The sequence below is a fragment of the Chiloscyllium plagiosum genome, unplaced genomic scaffold (genome assembly GCF_037043375.1).
Source record: "Chiloscyllium plagiosum isolate Xiang-an unplaced genomic scaffold, Cpla_swu_hap1 HiC_scaffold_3, whole genome shotgun sequence".
Lineage (NCBI taxonomy): Eukaryota > Metazoa > Chordata > Chondrichthyes > Orectolobiformes > Hemiscylliidae > Chiloscyllium > Chiloscyllium plagiosum.
Window position 1 is genome coordinate 83,542,168 of NW_028270141.1, and position 20,878 is coordinate 83,563,045.

General features: G+C 40.5%; 1 protein-coding gene across 3 annotated transcripts in view; it reads right to left on the reverse strand.

Moving 5' to 3' along the window:
- LOC122545831 (heparan sulfate glucosamine 3-O-sulfotransferase 5) overlaps positions 1-20,878 on the reverse strand; it is a 257,052-nt gene that overhangs the window by 36,168 nt on the left and 200,006 nt on the right. The window lies entirely within an intron of this gene.

The following is a 20,878-nucleotide window of genomic DNA, read 5'->3' on the forward strand; positions in this document are numbered from 1 at the left end:
TCCTTGCCCATGCATTTTTTGACAAGATCGCCCAGCCTTTCCTCACTAACTAGATACCATGCTTCTGTGGCAACCCTCTAATCCAATGCAAGCCCAGTTCTCTCAAGTGCCATAGGTGGAAATACTCAACGCTGCTAGGATCCTTGGTGCTGGTGCCACCTCTGATCCCAGCTTACCTGTCTGTAGCCATGCTCCCTTTTACAAACCTACATCTCTGTTACTCTTTCCATAGTGTCCACTGTAGACAAGCATACTATCATTTTTTTTAATGAAAGATAATCTCCTCCAGGGAAAACTTCAAAAATATTCATCTTTGTTCAGCAACATCAAAAGCAAACAGAACTCAAACATCCAGAATCTGCATTGCCTCTTTGGAGCAGAAATGGACTGCTTTACAGTTGATGCATGATCATTGGATCCAGCTGTGAACTAATGAAAACACTTGTAAAAGTTAGCCCTGTCTGTCACATAATGCCCAGTGCTGTTATATTCTTTCATGCAGAAGGTGATGTTCTTCCTGCTCAAAGTTCTCATTGATTTTCTGGTCCCATTCTCCCAGCACTTAAGCATCCATCCCATCTCCTCCTTGACTGCTGGAATTGCACAAAGCACAATATGTTAAGATTATGAGGCACATGCTGTTCAGTCTGTACGACCCATCCCAGACCTATACGAGTAGTGGAATCTCATCTTTAAGAGACCCATTTCTGTTCCATTGGCCCAGTTGAACAATTGGCAGCACTGTATCTGCACTCCACCTCAATCAGGGAGCTGCATAATGGATTCACCAGACGTGTTCACAGATGTAGTTCTTGTACCCCAGCAACCAAGTTAGTATTACACGTAGCCCCTCAACCACAGTAGGAACAGAGTGTATAGGCATCGCAGTAGCTCACAGGGTACTATGACTTCTAAAATATGTACCAATGATCATAGATGGCTTGTACATTTATGGAATGTGACCCTTTTCTATTGATGCACTCGGTTGCATTCTAATGCAGCCATCTTAATGTGATGCACCCTGCATCTTTGGGAAGCCAACTATGTTGGCAAAACCTACTGCCTGAGCTGCAGGACTGACTGTGTCACAGGAAAATGAAATTAAGTGCTATGATCTGATGCAAGTGATATTGGTAACAACCTTAATACATTTGTGGATGGACAACTGAGAGATCCCAACAGGTCCCCAGTGACTCCTTGGAAGTATCAGTTACTCTATGTGTGGTCACAGCCAGTTTTCAATTGTAAGTTGCATTTGGGAGTTGCAAGATCATGGAAAACATTGGAGGTTGCACTCAACAAAGTGAGCTGCAGGCTCAGTTTGGTCATCAGATCATTCCCACCCACCCCACCCCCCCAACTCAAACCATCATGTCCACTTGGCACACTCTGGACAGCCCCATCATTATTTATCACCACATTTTCCCGCTCGCTAAAGCTTTCTGACTCAAAGGCAAGGATCTTGACAAAATAGCCAAGCTAACAAGTGAAGAATCTGAAACATCTGGAAGATTCTTAAATATCAATGTTCATTGCCAGTTCGTTGATGATTGCCATAGCCTCATATTATAATATCTGCTGCTGTGTGAAATACTGTTTTTTTTTTCTGCATCACTGTGTCAATTTGATGGGATATTAGTAGGAAAAATGTGTGACAAACATGCATTATCAATTTAAAAACATATCGGTTATCACTTGGACTTCAAAAAGAGTTGTGTGCCAAGATTTACTGGTCTCTAAAATATAAAATTTGTCTGTTCTCTCATCCACATGGAACGTGATAGCATTTTTTGGCTTTCAGCAACAACTGAGAGAAACTGAGGAGGTAATAATTCATGTTTACATCACTGTACAGCAAGTGGATTGAGATTTCAATATTCACGTGTAATTAAGAAAGAAGTTGGAACATAATAAACAGACCTTAAGGGGATATTTTTCTCTTTTAAATGTTTGATTTCAATGGTAAGTGGTACTCTGAGGTAATGGATCTATATATTCATAGAATTATGTTTTCAGGACGGTGGGGCATTTCCCCACTCTACCATTACCTTCAATCCAAGGAATCAACCCTAGTTCAATAAAGAGTGCAGTAGGATATGCCAGGAGTGGCAGCAAGCACACCTAAAAATGAAGTGTCAACCTGGTGAAAATAAAGAACAGGATGATCTAAGTGCCAAACAGCATACGAAGCAACTGAAAGACAGGACTAAGTGATTTCCCAAGCAAAGGATCATATTTAAATCCTGCATCTCTTCCCCATTTAGTTGTGAATGGTGGTCGACAATTAAGCAACACATTGGAGGAGGAGGCTCCACAGACCCCCCCAATCCCAGTGATGGAGGAGCCCAGTACATCAGTGCAAACGTTGCTGAAGCATTCGCAACAATATTCAACCAGAAGTTGTGAGTGGATCACTCGGCCTCTTCCAGAGGACCTCAGCATCACAGGTGCCAGTCTTCAGCTAAATTTTTTTCACTCCACACGATATCAAGAAAGAGTTAGAGATACCTATACTGCTAATGCTATGGGCCCTGACAACATTCCAACAACAGCACTGAAGACATGTACACTAGAACTTGCTGCACCCCTAGTCAAGCTCTTCCAGTACAGTTTCAACACTGGCATCTACCCAACAATGTGGAAAATTGAAGAAGAAGGTGAATATTTCAGAGGCTCCCTTGTCAAAATTGGCATTATCAGAACAGGTAATGTCCACTATACTAAAAGCAGGACAAATCCAACCTTTCCAATTACTCACCCCATCAGTCTACTCTTGATCATCTGTAAAGTGAAGGAAGGTGTCATCAACAGTGTTACCAAACAGCACCTGCTCAGCAATAATCTCCCAGTAAATCTCAGTTAGGGTTCTGCCAGGTCTACTTAGCTCCTGATTATAGCCTTTATTCAAACATAGACCAAAGACCTGAATTCCAGCGGTAAGGTGATATTGACAGCCCTTGACATCAAGGCTGCATTTGACTGAGTGTAAAATTAAGGAGATCTAGCAAATAGTATCAATGGGAATCGGAGGAAAACTCTCCACTGGTTAGAGTCATACGTCACACAAAGAAAAATGGTTGTGTGGTTTGAGGTCAGTCATCTCAGATTAGATTCCCTACAGTGTGGAAACAGGCCTACGGCCCAACCAGTCCACACCAACCCTCCGAAGAGTAACCCAACCAGACCGATTTCCCTCTGACTGATGCACCTAGCACTATGGACAACTTAGCATGACCAATTTACCTACAGGACGTCAGCTTCAGGACATCTTTGCAGGAGTTCTGAAGGGTGTTGTATTGGACCCAAAATGTTAAATCTATTTCTCTCTCCACATATGGTGTCAGGTCTGCTGAATTTCTCCAGCATTCTTGGTACTTAGTTCTGCAGGAGTTCCTCAGGATAGTGTCCTTGGCCCAATCACCTTCAGTTGCTTCATCAATTACATAATTGTATCAGAAGTAGGGATATTTGCTAATGATTGTACAATGCATCATTAGCAAGTACCCAGATATAGAAGCAACATGCAAGAAGACCTGTGGACAAGTCTAACTTGGGTTGATTTGTTAAAAGACAAGTAACGTTGACGTCACACAAGTGCCAGACGACAACTATATCCAACAAAAGAGAATCTAACCATCTCCCTCATGACATGCACTAGCATTTATTTGCTGAATCCCCAATTATCAATGTCCTGGAACTTATCATTGACCAGAAATTTAACTGGACCAGTCATATACTTATTGTGACTACATTTTGATTCAAGTAACTCAATTCCTGTCACCCAAGGCCTGTCCAACATGTAAATACCCCAAGTCAAAGTTGTGTTGAATACTCTCCACTTGTCTGAATGGATGCAGCTTCAAGAATACTAAACTAGTTCAATACCTCCCCTCTTACCTCCATCCAAGGCCCCAAAGGAACCTTCCACATCCATAAAAGTTTCACCTGCACTTTCACACATCATTTATTGTATCTATTGCTCCCGATGCAGTCTCCTCTACATTAGGGAGGCTGGACGCCTTCTTGCAGAGTGGGTTAGAGAGCATTTCTGGGACAACTGCACCAATCTACCTCACCACCTCGTGGCCGAACATTTCAACTCCTCCTCCCACTCTACCGAGGACATGCAGGTCCTGGGTCTCCTCCATTGCCACTCTCTCACCATCCAACGCCTGGAGGAAGAACGCCTTATCTTTGGCCTCAGAACTCTCCAACCCCATGGCATCAACGTGGTTTTCACCAGTTTCCTCATTTCCCTTCCCCCCACCTTACCCCAGTTTCAACCTTCCAGCTCAACACTGCCCTCATGACCTGTCCCACCTGTTAATCTTCCTTCCCACTTTTCCACTTCACCCTTCTCTTCGACCTATCACCTTTACCCCCATCTCCATTGCACTCTCAGCTGCCTTCTTCCCAGCCCCACCTCCCTCCCATTTATCTCTCCACCCCTGAGGCTCCCAGCCTCATTCCTGATGAAGGGCTCTGGCCTGAAATGTAGATTTTCCTGCTCCTTGGATGCTGCCTGCCCTGCTGTGCTTTTCCAGCAACACACTCTCAACTCTGATCTCCAGCATCTGCAGACCTCACTGTCTCCACCATTCAGTGTAAAGCAATCTTTTTTATTGGCACCTTCACATTTACTCCATCCACCACTGCTGCATAATGACAGCAAAATACAGAGCATCTGCAAGATGTACTGCTGTAACTCAACCAGTCTCCCTTGTTAATACCTTCCAATCCCTTTGACTCTACCACTTAGAAAGGCAGGGGCAGCAGATACACAGGGTCAACACTACTCACAATTTCCCCTCCAAGCCACACAACATTCTGATTTGGATCAGCATTTCCATTCTTTTGCTGCTACTAGCTCAAAATCCTGCAAGTTCTTTTCTGGCAACACTATATTGTGTATGGGGGTCAATTAGCTCATTTGGCTGAACTGCTGGTTTAGAATGCAGTTTGTTGCTGACAGCATAGGTTTAATTCCCACACTGGCTGAGGTTACCATGAAGGACTTTCCTTTTCAACCTCATCCATTGCCTGAGGCTGATGACCCTCTGTTTAAACCATCACCAGTCATCTCTCTCGCTAAAGATAGAGCAGCCCTATGGTCTGGGAGAACTACGAAAAGTTTCGTTTTGCTGTTGTGCCCATGGACTGCAGCAATTCAAAATGACAGCTTGCCACCAGGGCCGTTTAGAATATGCAACAAATGCTGGCTTAGACTGCGATGGCTGCCTCCTGGGAATGATTAAAAAAAGTTTGTGCAATTTTTCACAATCCCAAATGGCGACCTTACCAAAGGACACCTTATCTTTCTCAAAGGGTGTCTTAACTCCTCTAAAGATGTCCAGGGACCAAATCCAGAGGGGAATCTCATCTCTCCAAAAGCATACTTGGCTATCCAAAAGAAATGCACTGGGAACAGATCTATTCTTAATTGATTTAATCTCCATATTCCTGGTTCCAGACATCAGCGAGTCAAAATCTGATTTCACGAGAGGTCGCTGGTCAGTTAAATGGCCTGTTGCCTTCAGAAACCATGCATGTGCAAACTATGAACTGCTCCCAATGCCAACCCTTGAATAAAGAGAAATGCCACATTTGGAGGCAGTACTTGGGGTTTCTGAATTCTTTTGTCATTTCTACTACAGTGGAGAGGCTCTCCTTTGTGCTGGAAATTTAGAACTCTATGTTGGTTGCATATGTGAAGACTTTAAGAGGACATCATATGGAGGACCAGGGCAACTCTGACAATGATTTCCAGATTTTCATTTTTAATTTTGCAAGTGCAGATGGCAGAGGTTGCTATTAGTTCTGTACAGCTATGATGGCAGCAGCAATAGTTTCCCGGTTATTACTATGGTAAATCCCATAATACAAATGCTTAAATGGTTATGAAAGAACCACAGTTTCACTTTTACACAGTATCATTGTTGCAGAAACTGTACAGTTATTATGCCTCTTCTTCTTCTTCAAAGCAAATATCCCCTTACCATTTTGTTCCTTTTAGCTCATCCATGCAATATTTTTCATAGAGTTCTTGTCAGTATTATTATTCAACTGACAATACTTATTTAGGTTTTCTTTATCTATAACTCCACTAAAATAAAACACTATTGGGGTGTGATAATATGGTAGTTATTAGACTTTTCCACATTTGTATTCCTGACTTGGAGATTCGCCTACTGTGTAGATAAATTTAGAATTTGGACTAGTGAGTGGCTAGTGAGTTCTGCAAATTTCCATCTATTAATGGAAAGCTCTGAACAGACTATTAACCTCCACATCCAAATTCCTATCATTACCACAATGGGTAAGTCTAAAAATACAACAGAATAGTAATTTATTGTCACTTGTATTTTTACAAAAAAATATGGTGAAAGGTGTTTAAGTCATCATACTCCGGTGACTGCATTAATAACAGAAATTATATATTTAATAAAGCTAAAAATCATGCAACACCAAGTTATAGTCCAACAGATTTATTTGAAAGTACTAGGTATCAGAGCATTGCTTCTTCATGAGGTACCTGATGAAGAAGCAGCACTCCAAAAGCTAGTGCTTCCAAATAAACCTGTTGGACTATAACCTGGTGTTGTCTGATTTTTAGCTTTTTTCACCCTTGTCCAACATCAGCACCTCTACAACATAAAAAAACTAAGACAAGGTCTAGCTTTATTCAATTGACAACTCATGGATTCCCAAGGTTGATGAAAAGGCAGGAACCACATTCTCCACTGCTGCAGAAAGCTGACATTGAAGCCGCCAAGTCTCGGGCCATTGGAATCCTGGGCAAGACCACGATGTCACCAAAGACATTGCAGCAGCCGCTTCAAGGACACACCTTGTTGCCAAAGCTGCTGCAGAAGCAGATCACTATGTGGGCCGCTGGAATTAACTGGGTCAAAACCACCATGCCACTGAAAACACCAAAGCAGACCAGTCTCTACATTACCCACAGGACGCGGCTGCAATGGCCACGAGGAATCAAGTTGCAGCAGCCTCCTGAAACATCCTTCTGCCACTGATGCCATTAAAAGAAGGCAAGATGAATTTATGAGAAATGCAGCAGACCTGGTGATCAGAAGCAGACAGGCTCAGGATCCTTAACACTTCCTACCTATCTTGCTTCCGCCATCTTTAAAATTAAGAGGTCTGAATAGAATAGATCGGGAAAAATTATTCCATGAAGGAGCATTAATTTGTCACACTTACCAAGGAATTAGTATTCACATATAATGTGCACCTACCCTATCTGTAATTTGTTTTAAAATATGGAATTCACCCCATTATTAAATTGTGCACTTGGAGTCTGTCTCTGTTTTCCTGTAATTGCGCAAAACTTGTACATCATTTCAATGGGTATTCTTTTGAATGTGTATGCATATCAAATACTGATTCACAAACTACGTGTAGGTAGACCATTTATCAATGTGAAATGTGCTTCTGAGTTGCAAACGTAAGCACTTAATTAGAAAATGTGCCAGATAAACAGGTCTCTTTCAGAAAAGGAAGTGCAAAATCAGTAGGCTTCTGTGTTGTGTTAATGATGTGACTTATGTATCACTGCCATTTCAAATCATAAAAGTGAGTGAGGGCTTTTAATCATTTTAAGAGCAGAAAGCAAATGATCAGAGGCAGAAAGTTGATTCAGCAGTAAATTTAAGTGAAGCTGAATGAAGTTGAGAAATATTAGCATACATATAAAAAACGATATTAATTTTTTACCTGCTGAATGTGGCAAAAGGCATAAAATGTAGTACTATACCAGTAACCTCACCCCATATGCAGATTTAATACTGGACCACAGTGATGCCTTTAATCACTTATTCAAATACAATAATGTTCAAGAAATCATTGATTATATTGTTTGTAATTACTAACTATATTTTATTGTCAAATACTATTTGAGTTATCTAAGTCAAAATTAGAAAATCAAATTGTTCACAAATGTAATTTTCACCTGGTTTTGTGCAGAAGTATTTAAGGTACTATTCTAGAGCTGCTAAGTGTTTCTGTTAGCATAAAGGGGAATATTCTTCTTAATGTTTGCAGAGTTGGATTTTATTAAAAAACACCAAAACATATGTAATGTGGTCATTCATTTATTTGTTCCAAACACTAAAAACATAAACTATCTCCTGTTTAAAGATAGTTAATTTACTTGGTATTTCATAGCCGTGAAAGAATTTGTGTATGGATTTTGTTAAGCATCTACATTAAATTTCACACTCTATAATTTCACAGCCCAAATGAAGTACATCTCCTCATCAATTATGTACTGTAAGGTAATGCAAACTGTAGCCAGTGTGGAATTAAATTTAAATAAAAGAACAAATTTAAATATGGAATTAATATTTTTCATCATTGTTTCAGTGGCAGTGGGATAAGAGCTTTATACAAAGGAAGAAAGGAGTTTAGTAAATATTTGGATGTGATGCAGCGTTATTTGCATATCCTAGAATTGACTTAAGATACATACTCATTAAAATCCTATCCTCCTTTAGTATTCTACACAATGGCAACTAAATTTATTCTTTGAATAGCTTAGAATTTCTCTCTCTTTTTTTCTTTTCAGTGACAGCTTCTGATCCCTTCCACCAGAATTGAGAAGTTGCCTACTTCCCTAATAACTACCTTGACAGTAACCATAAATGTAATCACGTTGGTAAAATTAAACTGGATGCCAGACTTATAGAAACACATAATTATTTCAATTAGCATAAATTCCTATATTCTCTTTTCAAAAAGGAACCAGAATAAAAGTTTTCTGTCTTTGCTTGTTCACTTGTGTGTATATTTGTGTAAATGTTGCTGCGTTCATGTTATGAGCCACAATACAAGTTTGTGTGATTTCCAGAATGCAAGTTTCTCTTGTAGTTCTGTAACACTGCCAGAAGAGGACAGAATTGAAACAGTCAGTTTGGCAAAATGGTAAGGCTTAAAGAGTTGCCATAACTTCTCAAATTATTTAATTCTGATTTGAAGGCTTCTAGTTAACTGAGAATAAGCTAACTGTTGTTTCACTCCTAATGTCTTATTTTCAAGTCTATATGTTTACCTTGTGCTGGACACAGGTTGGATTTTATTCATGTCATCCAACAAAGAGACTGTTCTCCCGGTGTGCTCAGTTCTAGATGTGAGAATACATCAAGACTATTGATGGGAAGAATTGATGGAATTCTGTTAACAGAGCTTGTTAATGAACCAACAACATGATTCCAGGACATTTGAGATTTGCTTTCTAAAATCTCAGTTCTCAATTTAGCAGATAAAGTAAGAAGTAGAAAATACTGTTTGTATATTCCTTAGTTTCAAGATGGCACAAAAAAAATCGCTGGAAGTCAATTATTTTTGACATGTACATTTTGAAACTCCACAGGACAACATTTTGTCATCAGAGTCAGTCGTACTATTCAGTGACCTCGGTAAAATTTTACTTATTTTATATTGCTCACAGATTCCCTCGGATCACTCTTCTGGCATCCTTCTGTCTGCACAAACCATTACCTTTGAAGAGGTTGCCCATACCCAGAGCCAGCAACTATTTTTTAAAAAGCAGGAGTGTGCAGGAATGGCTATAATATTTTTGCATTATAGTCACTGATGTTTATTGATAAATATAATACTAAGCTTGTTTACAGCAACATTTCACAAGTAGCAATAAGAGAAGAAAACAGAAATGCATGCTGGAATAGATCATATTCTACTTCAGGCCTGTTCTAGCATTCAGTATGATCATGGCTGATCTTCTGCCTCATTTGCAAACATTCTATTATCACCCAAGCGACCAAAACTCCATCAATCACATCCAAGGATTACTTGGATAATAATAATGTGCAAGAGTATGGGAGGAAAGCAGGAAATTAGCACTAGGTAATGGCACTTATTTAATGAGTAGTTACTGGCACAATGGGCTGAACTTGTCTATGATTCTGTGATTCATAAAGGATTTAAAAATAAGAATAGAAGAAAGAAGGCAGAACTGCACCTTGAGGAAATCAAGTCATTCAATATGATCTTGGAATTCATCTCCATTTTCCTGCCCACTCTCCATATTCCTCAATTCCCTGAGAGACCAAAGGTCTTCTAGCCCAACTTTAACTGTAGTCAATGACGAAGCAAGCACAAATCCCCTTTCCACTGGTTAGAGAATCTTTCTCTCAGCGTCTACCCTATTCAGCCCCATCAGAACCTTACTCATTTCAGTAACAATGATTCTCATTCTTCTAAACTCCAAGGAATATAGAACCAATTTGTTCAACATCTCATCATCGAACAACTCCCTCATCCCTGAAATTAATTTAATAAACCTTTGCTATACCGATTCCAATCCAGTTAAATAAGATCAAAGCTGCACATGATACTCCTGATGTGGTCTCACCTAAACCTTGTACGAATGTAACAAAGTTTCTAGACTGGTAATTTCCAAAGATTCACAATGCATTGAGTGAAGTTATTTCTCCTCATCCCAGTTCTAAATGATTCACCTCTTGTCGTGAAATTGCTCCCATATTTGAAATTCCTCAGTAAGTGGGAAATAACCACTCAGTGGAACTTTGAGTTGACTGAGAAATTCATTTTTTTTTCATGGGTTGAGTTAAGAAACACAAATTCATCAAGACACTGAAATCATACTGCTCTCCAGAATAAGAAGCTATTGACTCTTTTACGTACGCCTGAATTGAAAATTGCTCCACTCTTTCTTACTCAGCTTGGAGGTAACAGTAGCATTCTTTTGCAAGACGTGTTAATTTCAGCATAAACTGGCAGATTGATGGTGATTGTAGAGACCAGATATGTGCAGCTTCAACAACTTCCAGCAATGCTGATAGGTGAGAGGATGGCAATATCCTGGACTGTGACATTTGTCTTCCTGATGTTGACGATCAAACAAAACACCATATAGATCTGATAGTGTCCATCCACATGATTCCACAGCTCTTTCTCAGTATAGAGTGTTAGTGCGGCACTATCAATGCAGAGTAACTCTTTGGTGTACATATGTCATGGATCTTGGATGAGGAAGACTCACCAGCTTTCTGTCAGTTCTGGTAATTAAGTAAAAACTCACATAGCCGATTCCAACGTGCATAGTGTCATAAAGTTGTACAACACAGAAACAGACCCTTCAGTCCAACTTGTCCATGCCGAGCAGCCATCCTAAATTAATCAAGTCACATTTGCCAGCATTTGGCCCATATTCCTGTGAACCATTTCTATTCATGTCCACATCCAGATGCCTTTCAAATGTTGTAATTGAATCAATCTCCTCCACTTCCTCTGACAGCTCAACCCATGCACACACGACCCTCTGTGTGAAAAAGCTGCCCTTTAGGTCCTTTTTAAATCCTTCTGTGCTTACTTTAAACTTAATTTGGCTTCTCTAATTTGAACACCCCTACCCTGCCTCTCACAGTTTTAAAAACCTCTATAAAGTCACCCCTCAGCCTCCCATGGTCTATGCACACTCTTGTGTTGAAATCTTTCAGAAGGTAAAGACATTTTCACGAAGGGAATCTGCTGGTAGCGGTGTTAATCTCCCTAAAGAACTGGCCTTTTAGCTCTATACTAGACCACAGTGTTGGACGATAGTGCTTATGATATCAGTTGGCCCTGGTGGAGTTGCGAAGTTGATGGAGAGAACACAGTCCAATCCATTTGTGAGGTTTCTATCATTCAGAGTAGCAAGTCCCTTACAGCAAAATCTAAACCTTGCTCACATATTCCCTCTGAACTGTTTCCCATCAGATGAGCATGTGATGCTTTTCTTTCAGTGATCCAATCTCACAAAGTAAGGTTTCTTTTAGGAAAGTGATATCAGTGTTCAGCCTATCAAGTTTCATTGTTATCATACCTGTCTTGTGCATATTATCAACCTGCTGCAAGTTGTCTGTCGATCCTGTGCACAAGTTCTTATCTGTTTGCCAACTGAAGAGTTGGCATCTTCTCCCTTTGTGTTTGTTTTATTAATTTACCTGGTGTGATATATTCTGTCTACTTGTTGAGTTCTAAGCACCATTGAATCAGCTGAAATCCCCCTCAACCCCAATCAGTGGTTGATCGGGAATGCTACACTTAAGTTGGATAGCGACTGATCAGTAAAACACAATTGCCCCTCTGTAATTTATCCCAATCAAATTGATTTTGTTACACATAACTGCTGATTCCTGTGTTGTATTGACATTCTGCTGTGACATTGTCTACTCCTGGGCAAAATTTAGGGAATTCCTGAGTTGCCCAAACACCAAGAACCCTATCTCGGCCTCAGTGGAGGAATCCAGAGGAATGCAAAGCACTATGTTTGACAATGCTTTGGTTTCAGAAGTTGTCATGCAGCAATATTAGTCTGTCTTTGGACTATATCTGTGATTTTCTTTGTCACAGTCGACTCTTTCAGCCTTATGCTCACAAGGTATCCAAAAGGTAGTGGAGCTATTCACCTACATCTGGAAGCTTGTTTCCGAAGTACCAGAGATTGTCTACATGTGGATGGGCTGCACCCTGTATGTCTGGAAACAAACTTCACTGAGTTCCACTGAAGCTTTAGCTTTGGACCGTAATGGATTCAGTTTGTGTGTGTGTCACAAAGAGGTACAGCTGAGAACTTGCTGATGAAGAAGCTGTGCTCTGAGAGGAAGAGACCAACACATCTTACACATGCTTTTTTTTTTGTATTGCCAACAGTGTGGACTAAAAGTGAGAAACAAACTGGTGCACAAAATCAGAAAACATATTAGCTCTCTTCACCTATGTACCAGGCTTAACTCATTGACTGTATTTTATCTGAAGGATAGCAGCTCTGACTGTATAGCCCCCTTTGAGTGATGCAACAAATTGCTAGCTTAGGTTATTGTCACATAGAGTCATAAAAATGCACAGCATGGAAACAGACCCTTCGGTTCAACTCATCCATGCCCTCCAGATATCATAAATTAATCTAGTCCCATTTGCCAGCACTTGGCCCATATCTGTCTAAATCCTTCCTATTCATTTATCCATCCAGATGTCTTTTAAATGTTGTAATTGTACTAGCCTCCACCACTTCCTCTGGCAGCTCATTCCATACATGCACCACCCTCTATGTGAAAACGTTTCCCATTAGGTCCCTTTTATATCTTTCCCCTCTCACCTGAAACTTATGGTCCTCTTGTTTGGACTCCCCCCCACGCAGGGAAAAGACCTTGTCTATTTACCTTATTCATGTCCCTCGTGGTTTTATAATCCTCTACAAAGTCACCCCTCAGCCTCCGACACTTCAGGGAAAACAGCCCCAGCCTATTCAATCTCTTCCTACAGATCAAACTGTCCAATCCCTGCAACATCTTTGCAAATCTTTTCTGAACCCTTTCAAGTTTTACAATATCCTTCCTCTAGGAACGTATATGGGAATGGGTCTTAAAACCAGCAAGTTATAGTAAATCTTTATAAGTTACTGGTTAACCATTAGTTGGAATATTATGCTCAGTTCTGGACACCACATTTCCAGAAGAATATCAGACCTTTGGAGAGGGTGCAGAAGCTCAGGAAAATCACGGATCTGGTATCATTGGCATCAAACCAGTTCTAGTTCTGTCAAGGAACAAACCTAATAGCAGGTACGCAGATGTCTACAACAGCAAACTTGAGTTGGTCCCAGTATACCTGGATGGATATGTATTTGTTTTTGGCATTTGTTCCAGTGCATTATTCAAAGTCAAAGCCACTCACCAACTGAAGGAAGAACACCTCATCTTCAACCACACAGCATCAACACAGACTTCACGAGTTTCCAAATCTCCTCTCCCCCCATCTCAACCTAAAGCCAATCCTCCAACCCAGCACCCCCCTCTTGAACTGCCCAAGTCCATCTTCCTTTCCACCTATCCGCTCCACCCTCCCCATTATCACTCCCCACCTGCATCCACCAATCGCCTTCCTACCTACCTACCCCCAGCCACACCCCCTTATTTATCTCTCATACCTCTTCCACCTCCACATTCCTGATGAAGGGCTTATGCCCGAAACATCAACTCTCCTGCTCCTCGGACGCTGCCTGACCTGCTGTGCTTATTCAGGGACAACCTTTTCAACTCTGAAACTGTTCTCACTGATCAAGATACTTCAAGGCAGTAACATTCAGCTTCTTTGAAGTTCTTTTGAGGTTTTCTAGTGTTATGGTACCAGGCAGATACTCATCACTGAGCACACAAGTCCTGCAATATTCACAACCCATCATGGCCCATATGACAAGTATACCCCTCAAGAGTCTGATTTGGACAATGACATTCTCTACGGTTGCCAACACTCAAACCTCTAGTTCTCCACATGATCTTGAGTTGGTTCTTCTGGCGAAAAACCATGTTCATTATGATCAGGTCATGTTGGGCATGGTTGGTCAAGGCTGGGATGCTGTTGGTGGTTGGTCTTCACCACACGTTTTTTGTCAATAGTTCCTTTCCAGATTCAAGGTCATATACAATTCAGGCATAAAAATCACTTACAAGAATGACCTTTTCATCACTGGGAGTGGAAGTAAGGTTGCTACTAAGATTAGTTTAGAACCTCTCTTTGACCTCATGGCCAGAGCCTAAAGTCTAAAGGAGGTTACGTTATGACAGTGTGGTATGTTAGTTACAGTGGATATTTAAGCACAGGGCCATGAACCTCACATTAATACCAAAAGGGAGTTCAGAGAGCATGGCAATTATCCTGTTTTTTTATAGCAAAACCAATTCTATGCTAACAGTCTGGCATTCATTTTCAGAATGAAACCACAAATGGCCATCCTCAGCTGCCCCTCAGTTACAGTTTCTGAAAAGCATCTCTGACCCCAACATGGTCACCCAATGAACATCACCATTTGCTGCATGTGTTCAGAATCTTGACTGGAGACCGTCATAGTCCTGCCACATTGTCAATCCTCCATCACTGCAGTGTTTTGCTGAACATAAACCTTCATTTGACGTAGGGTCTCCAGTGTGCAACAGGACTCCACATGGAGTAGGTCTTGGTGGATGCTCGTTGAGTTCAGTGGCACAGCAACTGAAGATAACGGGGGCCACTTTCCTGCTACAACCTTATCCTACTTTTACTAGTATTGGGGCTGCAGCCCTCCTTTTTATTTTGCATTTGATTATTAGGCCCTGACTGGTTTTCTGTTCAGTGATTTGTATGGAAGAAGGATTGGAAGGATGGAAGTAAAAGAGAATGTGTGCACATTGTAATTACACATGAATGCTCTGTACACAAAGGTCAGACATTATGCTTTTGTCCAGGCTGCACATCTTTTTGATCATTAACTAAGGATAAAATTTTAGGTTCTAATGGAAATCAGGTCATCTGAATCATTAACTCTGTTTCTCTCTTGACACGTACTGCCTGATTTGCTGAGTATTTATAGCACTTAATATCTATATTTTAGAAAATTAAGTGTTGCATTCTGTTGGTCTTACACGGCCTGTTCTTTTAGAATATAAAATAATGTATGTTTTATAAAAACATTTAATATTAAATGCATGTTGTAAATCCTTGTTTTTTTTCTTATGATACTGTTGTATTTTTCTACTGTTATCTTTGAAATGAAATGCTATATTTACTTGACAAATGCATGTTTCTTCTGTGAAAAATGGACAATGGAAGTGTGCCAGTTCAATAGTTAAAGGGATTAATCACAGCATTTTGCACCTTGTTAAATCTGCTGTTGATAAATTTCAGTGAATGAGTAAGTGCAATAATCAATAATGATTCAACTGCATTAAATTAGAGAATTTCACACCTTGTTATGTCTGCTATTTGGTGGTGTATTTGCTGTTCAGTTCTTTTCAGGGAATGAGTAATGTTATCTGAGATGGGTAACCACAGCATAGCTCCACACAAGGACTGCTCCTTCCCTTCCTCAGTCAAATTATCTGACTGGAACAAAAAAGGCAGGAGCTCAGAACACACTTGAATTATAGACATAGATTTTCTCATACACTAGAGTACTTGAAAAGTTGAATAGGTCAGAGTACAAGCCCATAAAAGGCTCAGGAATATTTGCCTTCTTGTATCATGATAAGATTTCAGGTTTTACACACTGAAACAGGATCAGAAAAAGTTCCCTGAAAACTTTATTTTTCATTCTTATTTAAATATTTCCATTCATTTAAATGATTAGATTACAGTGTGGAAACAGGCCCTTCAGCCCAACAAGTCCACACCGACGCGCAACCCACCCATACCCCTTACCCAACACTACGGGCAATTTAGCATGGCCAATTCACCTGACCTGCACATCTTTGGACTGTGGGAGGAAACCGGAGCACCCGGAGGAAACCCACGCAGACACAGGGAGAATGTGCAAACTCCACACAGTCAGTCACCTGAGGTGGGAATTGAACCCGGGTCTCTGGCGCTGTGAGGCAGCAGTGCTAACCACTGTGCCACCATGCTGCCCACAATATATAAATATATATATCTACCTTCACTTTAAAAGCTAATTATGGATTTTAATTCTATCAATATTTCTGACGATATATAATAATATATAATATAGTAATACATATAATATAAATATATGTAACGAGACATGGTGACACGGTAGCTCAGTGGTTAGCGCCTCAGGCGACTGACTGTGTGGAGTCTGCACATTCTCCCCGTGTCTGCATGGGTTTCCTCCCATAATCCAAAAAATGTGCAGGTTAGGTGAATTGGCCATGCTAAATTGCCCGTAGTGTTAGGTGAAGGGGTAAATGTAGGGGAATGGGTCTGGGTGGGTTACGCTTTGGCGGGTCGGTGTGGACTTGTTGGGCCGAAGGGCCTGTTTTCACACTGTAAGTAATCTAATCTAATCTAAAAGAATTTGAAGGAAGTGAGAGTGGAAATTGCAGAACCACTGGTAATAATCTTTCAGCTTTCCTTAGAGTCAGTAGTGGAGAATTGGAGAATTTAAACTACAGCCTTGTAAAGAGAGGCCGAGCAATTATAAACCAGTCAGTGTAACTTCAATTATGAGAATAGTTTAGAGAAGTTGGGACCGTTTTCCTTAAACAGTCGAAGGCTGAGGGGAGATCTGATAGAAAGTTTTCAAAATCATGAGTGGCCTGAACAGAATAGATAAGGAGCAACTGTTCTCACTCATGCAAGGATGACGAGCCAGACAGAATAATCTCAAACTGTTTTGCAAAAGCAGCAAATGTGGGGTGTGAAAAACTGATGCTAAGAGTGGTATGGATTTGGAATGGACTTTCTGGAAGTATAATGGAGGCAGGTTCAATTGATGCGTTCAAGGTGCCATTGGATGATTATTTAAATAGAGACAATATACAGGATTATGGAAAAAGGCAGGAGTTTGTTGCAAAGTCAAACTGTTCAGAGAGCCAGTATAGGTGCAATGGGCTGAATGACTTCCAATTCTATGAAAGAGAATGGAATTTTATTACCTACTGCTACTCTGAAAAATGTAATAAAACTCGATGACACATACAAAAACAATCACAGTTTACAAAGAAATGGGAGAGGTGGAGAGGGCCATCTCGTCCAGGTTAAGGCAATTTTCAGTTTTTTATAAAGAGTCTTTGAAATGCAAGAGGAAAACATGAGTTGCAATTATTTAGCTCTTGCCCTGTTTCTGGAACCAGTTGGCGTAGATAAAACTAATGGACTAGATGTAGCATGTCTAGATTTCCAAAAGGTATTTAACAAGGTACTGAGTAAGGTCAAAGCTTGCAAATTCACGAGTAAATACCAGATGTGTAACTGGCTGGGTGAAAGACAAAAATCAAAGAGTGCAGAAAAAGGACAGTTTTTCAGCATGACAGAAGGTGACAAGTGGGATCTCACAAGGAATGGTGCTGTTGCCACTATTGTTCAAAATCTACAATCATGTACATTAATGGAGAAAATGCAGGCAAGTGGATATAAGGAGGGTTGGATCAGTTATGATCAGTTATGGAGCACCCTGGAGAGGTAGAATGGCTTGCTCCTGTTCCTATTTCTTATGGTCTTATGATCTGATGGTCCTGCTATCAGTCATTAGTTTAGCAGACAATGGGTGGCAAATGCTATTTGAAGTCAGCTAATCAGCTCTTTTGTAATTCTAGCTTAATTTTCTAGGTGACAGAATCAGAGAAGCTCAGTGTGAACAAAAATGGCAGATGGTCACTTCTACATCTTTTAGATCTGAACACTTCTGGGCACCGATGGGAAATCACAGGTATTGAAACAGTTGCTTTGATAATTGATCCCTGAGGTTTTTCATTTGCTCCGTTATGCCCATTAGCTCTCTTGCTGTATCATTGATGGACTTGCTGCCTCATTCTGCTTCACCATGACCCTCTCAGAGTCTTTGGAGCAATCACCTTTGTGTAAGTTTGCCAGAGGTCTTGCCGGTTAAATTTGTGTTGTGGATTACACCAGATTCTTCAAAGCAGAAGGAGTTTTGAGTACATGCTGTGTGGGTTATTGCAAAGTCCTATTGCTTTGGATGAGATTACTGGATGTTGTGTGATCACTCGTATGTTATCTTTATTTTTTGGTGTTTTTGTAGTAAACTGTTTTGTGACTAAATCTGTGTCCCTTTAAAAATGTTGGAAATAGGTGTACTTTCTTCACTTTGTCATGACCGAAGTAAAAACAGAAGTCAGTAAAAGGGATAGTCTGAATGTAAGAAACACAGAGAATGCTGGAGACGCACAGCAGGTCTATCAGCATCTGTGGAGTAAAAAACAAACTTAATATCTTGATTGTGGTGTGACTCTTCAGAACTGTTTTTGCATTCAGTCTCACTGACTGCAAGGTCAGATTTGTAATTCATTAATCTGTTGATATAGCAAACATTAGAGTCTTAGAGTCATAGCGATGTACAACACGGAAACAGACCCATCGGTCCAACTCGTCCCATGCTGACCAGATATCCCAACCCAAGTTATTCCCACCTGTCAGCACCTGACCCATATCCCTCCAAACCCTTCCTATTCATATACCCATCCAAATGCCTTTTAAATGTTGCAATTGTACTAGCCTCCACCACTTCCTTTGGCAATTCATTCCATACACTTACCACCATCTGCGTGAAAAAGGTGCCCCGAAGATCCCTTTTATATCTTTTCCCTCTCACCCTAAACCTATGCCCTCTAGTTCTGAACTCCCCTACCTAGGGAAAAAAAAAAGACTTTGTCTATTTATCCTATTCATGCACCTCATAATTTTGTAAACTTCTATAAGGTTAGCCCTCAGCCTCCGACACTCCAGGGAAAACAGCCCCAGCCTGTTCAGCCTCTCCCTATAGCTCAAATCCTCCAACCCTGGCAACATCCTTGTAAATCTTTTCTGAACCCTTTCAAGTTTCACAACATCTTTCTCTTAGGAAGGAGACCAGAATTGCCCGGAATTTTCCAACAGTGGTCTAAACAGTGTCCTGTACAGCCGCAATATGACCTCCCAACTCCTGTACTCAATACTCTGACCAATAAAGGAAAGCATCTGTTACTTATCAGTTTCCATGGTAAACTACAAAGCTAATGTCCTTTGTCCACTTGTGACATGGTCATTGTCTGTTCATTGAATTAACAGCAGAGACCAAGGTTTCATGTTACTGTACATAACAAAAGAACAGTGGGAAGCCCCTTCACAATCAGAAGCATATCCATCATGTCTCCATTATTCTGTAACTATGTCCTAGAGTTCAAGATCCACCCCCACCACCATATCTGGAAACACATTCTCCACACCAAGTCTGTCAAGCTCCCCCAGAACCTTGTATGTTTCAATAAGATCATGCCTCATTCTCCTAAACTCTAATGAATAAAGACCCAACCTGTTCAGCCATTTCTGATAAGTCAACCCCTCCATTGCAGAAATTAGACTTGTGAATTTCCTTTGAACAGCCTACAATTTTAATATATTCTTTCTTCTTGTATAAAACCATGCCAAATAGTCCACATGCAGGCTCACCAACACCATGCATAGTTGTAACAAGACTTCCTTACAAACTCAAATCCTCTTCAAAATATAAATCAAAATTATATTTAACTAGTTAAATACAAGTTGCACCTGCATGCTAACGTTTTGTATTTCATGCACAAGAACACCCAGCTCCCCCTGTGCTACATATTTTTGGTGTCAGTCTCCATTTGAATAATAGTCTGCCTTTTGATTCATTGTAGCACCCAGTCTGTCCAACCCTGGGATAATTTTATATGTTTCAATGAGATCACCTCTCATCCTTCCAAACTCCAGTGAATACAGGCCCAGTCAACCCAATCACTTCTCATACGACAAACCTACCAGCCCAGAAAATAGTCTGATAAACTTCTGCTGCACTTCTTCAATGCAAAGTATATCTTTTCTTGTGTCAGGAGACCAAAATTACATACTATACTCCAGGTGTGGTCTCACTAAGGCTGGTACAATTGCAACATTTAAGAGGCATTTGGATGGGTATATGAATAGGAAGGATTTGGAGGGATATGGGCCGGGTGCTGGCAGGTGAGACTAGATTGGGTTGGGGCTCTGTAGAGCTGTGGTGAGACTTCCTTGCTTCTGTACTCAAAATGTCTTGCAATGAAGGCCAAAAGATCACTTTCTTTCTGAATTGCTTGCTACATATGAATGCTTGCTTTCAGTGACCAGTGTACAAAGGCACCCAGGTCCCTATGTATATCACCATTTCCCAATCTACCACTATTTAAGCAATACTCTGCCATTCTGTTTTTCTGACAGAAGTGGGCAACTTCAGCCTTATACATGTTATTATTGCATCTGGCATGCATTTACACACTCATTCAACTTGCCTAAAACACTTTGAAGCTTCTTTACCTCCTTCTCCCCATCTCACATTCCCACCTAGTTTTGTACTGACTACAAACTTGAAATATTACATTTCCATCCTGCAATCCAAGGAGTTGATATACAC